General features: G+C 45.4%; 1 non-coding gene across 1 annotated transcript; it reads left to right on the forward strand.

Moving 5' to 3' along the window:
• The first annotated feature begins 4,678 nt into the window (after positions 1-4,678).
• TRNAG-CCC (transfer RNA glycine (anticodon CCC)) lies at positions 4,679-4,751 on the forward strand. The gene has a single exon. It is a non-coding gene; the product is annotated as a tRNA-Gly (tRNA).
• The last annotated feature ends 1,870 nt before the right edge of the window (positions 4,752-6,621 follow it).

Genomic DNA, 6,621 nt, shown 5'->3' on the forward strand with positions numbered 1-6,621 from the left:
CACACGCCCTGGGGCAACTAAGCCTGTATGGCACAACTAGAGAAGCTTGAGTGTTCCAACTATAACCCAATGCAGGCAAATAAATATTGGTGGGGGGAAAAAGAAGTTAAGTAGTCCAGGTGGGCCCTGCTCTAGGTACCCTCGGTAACGTTCAGTTCCATTCACTCTCTCAGTCGTGTCCAGCTCTTTGCAAACCCATGGACTGCAGCATGCCAGGCTTCCCCATGGCTGCAGTCTCCATCTGCAGTGGTTTTGGAGCCCAAGAAAATAAATTCTGTTACTGTTTCCATTGTTTCCCCATCTATTTGCCATGAAGTAATAGGACCAGATGCCATGATCTTAATTTTTTTGAATTTTGAGTTTTAAGCCAGGCTTTTCACTCTCCTCTTTCACTTTCATCGAGAGGCTCTACCATATCGATGGTGTCTTCTCCATATCTGAGGTGACTGATATTTCTCCCTGCAATCTAGATTCAAGCTTGTGCTTCATCCAGCCCAGCATTTCCCATGATGTACTCTGCATATAAGTTAAATAAGCAGAGTGACAATATACAGCCTTGATGTACTTGTTTCCCAATTTGGAACCAGTCTGTTGTTCCATGTCCAGTTCTAACGGTTGCTTCTTGACCTGCATACAGATTTCTCAGGAGGCAGGTAAGGTGGTCTGGTAGTCCCATGTCTCTAAGAATTTTCCACAATTTGTTATGATCCACACAGTCAAAGGCTTTAGCATAGTCAATGAAGCAGAAGTAGGTGTTTTTCTGGAATTCTCTTGCTTTTTCAGTAAATATTACTTGGCCAAAAAGTTCATGTGGGTTTTTCCATAAGATGCTATGAGGAAACCCACATGAACTTTTTGGCCAACCAAGTATATGGCATCCTGCAGGCTGTCCCATCAGCACAGCTGGTCCCACTTAACTAGGGGAGACAGAGGGCAGAGGGCATGGGTCTCGCAATCAGCAATCAAGCCAACCGGGGTCTGAACCCTGATTCTGCCACTTCCTAGTAATCAAGCCAACCAGGGTCTGAACCCTGGTCCTGCTGCTTCCTAGCTGTAGCCAAATTGTTCTTGTCTTTATGCATCTCTGTTTTCTCTCTTCCAAAATGAGTTATAGATGGATAGCATCTATGAGGAGCAGAGTCTGTGTCAAAGACTGTTGCCAGCATTGCATGCAATATTGTATGTCCAATGCCTGTTCAACAAACAGTAACATACTAATGCTTGCTGAGCACATGCTAGGTACTATTCTTTTTTTAAAATTTTTTCAAAATTGAGGTCGAGTTAATGTACTCCCTAGTGGTTCAGTGGTAAAGAATCTGCCTGCAATGCAGAAGACACAGGTTCCATCTCTGGTTTGGGAAGATCCCCTGGAGAAGGGAAGGGCAACCCACTGCACAGTATTCTTGCCTGGAGAATTCCATGGACAGAGGAGATTGGCAGGCTACAGTCCATGGTGTCGTAAAGAGTCGGATATGACTTAGCGACTAATCAACAACAGCAAATAGTTAATGCACAATAGTTGGAGAAGGCAGTGGCACCCCACTCCAGTACTCTTGCCTGGAAAATCCCATGGACGGAGGAGCCTGGTGGGCTGCAGTCCATGGGGTCGCTAGGAGTCAGACACGACTGAGCGACTTCACTTTCACTATCATGCATTGGAGAAGGAAATGGCAACCCACTACAGTATTCTTGCCTGGAGAATCCCAGGGATGGGGGAGCCTGGTGGGCTGCTGTCTATGGGGTCACACAGAGTTGGACACAACTGAGGTGACTTAGCAGCAGCAGCAGCAGCATGTAAGTAATAGGTGTACAATATGGTGATTTATCATTTTTAAAAAATATGTTTTTTTATTTGTCTGTGCCTAGTCTTAGTTTTGGCCCTCAGGTCCTTTAGTTGAGGCATGCGAACTTTTAGTTTGGCATGTGGGATCTAGTTCCCTGACCAGAGATGGAACCCAGGCCCCCTCCTGCATTGGGAGTGTAGAGTCTTAGCCACTGGACCACCAGGAAAGTCCCAGATTCATAGTTTTTAAAGGTCATGCTCCACTTATAGTTATTATAAAATATTGGCTATATTTCCCATTTTGTACAATATATCCCTATAGCTTATTTTATACATGATAGTTTGTACCTCCTTATCGCCTACCCCTATCTGGCCCCTTTCCCCTCCCTCTCCCCTCTGGTAACTGCTAGTTTACTCTCTATATTTGTGAGTCTGCTTCATTTTTGTTATATTCACTAGATGGTTGCACTTTTTAAGATTTCATGTATAAGTGACCTCACACAGTACTTGCCTTTGTCTGACTTATTTCACTTAGCATAATGCCCTCCAAGTCCATCTATGTTGTGGCAAAGGGCAAAATTTCATTCTTTTTTTTTTTTTAATGGCTGAGCCATCTAGGTCCTATTCTTAGCACTTTACATTTACCAGCTTATTTAATCTTCCCAACAAATCTGTGAGGTATGAACTATTTTTGTCCCCATTTTACAGATGTGGAAACAAACAGATAGATGAGGTCACTTTCCCAGGGTTACAGATTAAGTCGTAAAAGGAACATTCAAAGGATGCCTGACTCCAGTTCTTACGTCCTTGACCACCGGGTACTACTTCCTCTCAATAAATGATAAATGATCAGTGTTTTATTTTTCCAGTCTTTTCTGGGTGCCTGTGAGTTATGTGAATCCCACTCAGAATCTAGAAATAACCACGAGCCTGTCTTTTTCCCACCACGGAGATCAGTGGCCGATCTCAGGCCATTGAGCTCCATACAATTCCATATACTTATTTATAGCAAGACATAACTAAATTCTGTCCATCCAGGCTCTCACTCCCTCTCTCTGTTACTCCCAGGGGGCCTCTTAGTAGCTTATTTGGAGCGAACACCATCCGGAAAAAAAAAAATTCACTAAGAAAAACAGGAATCAAGACGTCAGGACGGGTTGCCGACAGGACCTTTGATCTGGCCAGAAATAAATATAAGAGAAGCTGTCGAGAGCTCTCTTGCCCGATTTCCATCTAAAGCAATAGAAATAGATCTCAATCACGGAGCCCTTCCGCTGCCCCCAGGCCTGATGAGGGTGGAAATGTGGTCTCCACTTTGCAATGGAAATCCAGCGGCTCTCAAGAACTTTGCTGGCAAACTCTGCCTCCCATGGGGAGGCTGGGGAGATAATGTCCAATGTTCATTGCAGCGTTTTTCATGGTAGCTAAGATATATAAGTGTGTGTTGAGGGATGAATGGAAGAAATTGTAATATACAGATATATAAAATATGATACAAAATATATGTGTGTGTGTGCTTAGTCGTGTCCAAAAATTCACAACCCAATGGACTACAGCCTGCCAGGCTCCTCTGTCCATGGGGTTCCTCCAGGCAAGAATACCGGAGTGGGTTGTCATGTCCTCCTCCAGGGGATCTTTCCTTCCCGACATGACCCAGGGATCAAACCGGTGTCTCCTGCATTGCAAGCAGATTCTTTACCTGCTGAGCCATCAGGGAAGCCCATAAATTATATATAATATGATGTATTATTCAGTCTTATAAAAGGAGATCCTGCCATGTGCAACAACATGGATGAGCCTGCAGGATATAATATAAAATGAAATAATCCAGGCACAGAAAGAAAAATCCTTCATGATCTCAGGAACATGTGGAATCTAAAAAAAGTTGAACACATGAAAACAGAGAGTAGAACAGCAGTTGCTAAGGGTGGGAAGGTGGAGGAAATGGGAGCTGCTAGTTTCCAGCGTCACCATAGCCTCCACTCTACCCTCACTGGTTAGACTGGCTTCATGGACAGATCTTGCCTTGATGCCCCACTGAGTGGCCGCCCTAAACCTGGAAAACAGCAACCTGTCTACAGATGTCCAAATATCTACAAATTAAAAATCTTTAAGCTGTGAGCTGGCTTTTCTGTTGCTTGAAACTGAAGGAATCCTAATGGACATTGACGTAAGTTTAGTCTTTGGGTTCTTGAGTGAAGTGAAGTGTGAAAGTCTCTCAGTTGTGTCCAACTCTTCGCAACCCCATGGTCAATACAGTCCATGGAATTCTCCAGGAATTCTTCAGGCTAGAATACTGGAGTGGGTAGTTTTTCCCTTCTCCAGGGGATCTTCCCAACCCAGGGACTGAACCCAGGTCTCCCACACTGCAGGCAGACTCTTTACCAGCTGAGCCACAAGGGAAGCCCAAGAATCCTGGAGTGGGTATCCTTTCCCTTTTCCAGCAGATCTTCCCTACCCAGGAATCGAACTGGGGTCTCCTGCATTGCAGGCAGATTCTTTACCAACTGAGCTATCTGAGAAGTCCCTTTGAAAACTTCCTGAGAAAGACAAAAGAAGAGAGGTTTGTTGACCAAGGTGAGGGTGGATGCAACTTTATTCCCCTGAATTGGGAGAACAGAGTGAGTGAGGATGGATGTGGTTGCTGGAATGGATGCGCAGAAGGTTTCTGCCCTTTTGCTTCAGTTGTGTCTGACTCTTTGTGACCCAATGGATTGTAGCCCAATGGGCTCCTCTGCCCATGGGATTTCCCAGGCAAGAATACTGGAGTGGGTTGCTGTTTCCTTCCCCAGAGGATCTTCCTGATACAGGGATAGAATCTGGGTCTCCTGAATTGCATGTAGACTATTTGTCAACTCACATGCAAGTCTCTGAAATAAAAGCAGTTTAGGGTCTTCCCTGGTGGTTCAGTGGTTTGGACTCAGTGCTCCCAATGCAGGGGGCCCAGGTTCAATCCCTGGTCAGGGAGCCTCAACTAAGAGTTCACGTGCCACAGCTAAGACCCTGAGCAGCCAGAAGAAAAAAAAGAGCATTTGAGATGCTGACCATCTGAGTGGATGTCTGACTCTCAGACAGGTCAGAGCATCGTGCCTGTTATTCCAGGGAGGAATGGAGCCGAGTTGTTCACGGAGCCACATGTAATTCATGGAGCCGAGTAGTTCATGGAGCGAGTTTTGCTCTTCCTAGGTATCTTCTCAAGATCCAATTTTAGACCACCATCAAGGAGCAAGGGCTCGTGAAATCACTGCCAGCCAGGGTCACTGGAGCTCAGGCTAGGACCTTGGGTCATGGGAGATATTTGGCTTGCAGGGCCCCTTCCCACCAGCCCTCTAGATCTGGGATGCTCTCAGGCAGGGGACGTTGCTGTTCCTACTTGTGCAAAGAGTTCGCCTAGGGGTAATAAACCCAGTTGTCTCTGTGCTGTGCTCCCAGACAGTCAGATGCAATTTGAGCTCCGCCATCCTCTGCATACCATCTGCAAGCATTTGTGTGTCCCCTCGCTCTGGCTCTGGATTGGAGACCTGACCTCTTCCTCCTTCTCCCTTCCTCTTCCCACCCCCAGCACTTCCTCCCATGGCATCTGAGGGGGTGGGCAGGCAGCCGTGTTTGTTCCGATGACCATCTTTGAAAGCCTCCTCCTCCGCTGCCACCTCGTCTCCATTTCGCTCCCCCATTCCAAGCCCAAATGCCTTCCCTAGCACACTGTCGTTTGTCACCAGATGTTAGAGGTTGCAAGCTGACCCCCTAGCATTTACATCTTCCTTTATTGTATTCGCCTTCGCTCTTCCTAGGACTCTGAACACAAACCCCCATCCTGGCGTGTGTAGGCTGACCTCCACGTGCTCTGGAGTCAACTGATTGCGCCTGAATCCACTTAAAGGTGAAAGGATAAAGCAATTTTCTTCAAGATGTGGCCTAAACTGTTTAGTCTTGGAGGTCTCCAAAGGGCAGGAATGAAAGGATGTCCCTCCCACTCCCCACTTTGGTCTTAGAGCACCCAATCTGGGCTTGCCTTGATCAGCGCAATTTGGAAGAGCTTCATCCTCCTGCCCTGGAGTGGGTTTGTCCTGCAGACTCAGGCCCATAATGTATGGACAGTGTCAGCGCTTGCGGTTAGCAGACTTGAAAATAAAAACCCCCCATAAGCCAGTCTTAACCATTTTTGGAGGCTTTAGCACAAGTCAACAATCATTTATATAATGAAGGGAAGAGTCCATCGCTTTCATCAGAAAGAAGAAAAATGAAAAGGGGTCATCATCAGTTGGTCCCGCATCAAAAAGTCAGGAGGCATCAATGCAAATGGGAAGAGTTGTCACCCATCAACGTGACACGGGGACAATGGGCTATGAGTTGATGTATTTTTAAAAAAAGTTTTTCTTTTTGTTTGTTTATTATTTTTATTAATTTTTATTGGAGTAGAGTTGCTTTGCAATGTTGTGTGAGTTTCTGGTGTGTAGCAAAGTTATATGTATACATATATCCCCTCTTTGTTAGATTTCCTTTCCACTTAAGTCATCGCAGAGCATTGAGTAGGGGTCCCTGCGCTATACGGTAGGTTCTCGTTAGTTATCTACGATATTTTATACATAGTAGTTGTATATATATATCAATCCCAATCTCCCAATTCATCCCACCACACCCCTCAACCATAAGTTTGTTCTTTATACCTGTATCTCTATTTATGCTTTGCAAATAGGTTCATCTGTACCATTTTTCCAAATTCCCCATGGAAGCCATATTTTATGGTATTTTTGAGTTGATATTTTTAATTAAGAGAGGAGACTGGAAGCTTGGGCTGGAAGCCAAACAGCTCTCAGCCCTCTCCACTCACCACTAAA

The sequence above is a fragment of the Capricornis sumatraensis genome, chromosome 17 (genome assembly GCF_032405125.1).
Source record: "Capricornis sumatraensis isolate serow.1 chromosome 17, serow.2, whole genome shotgun sequence".
In the NCBI taxonomy this organism is placed as follows: Eukaryota; Metazoa; Chordata; class Mammalia; order Artiodactyla; family Bovidae; genus Capricornis; species Capricornis sumatraensis.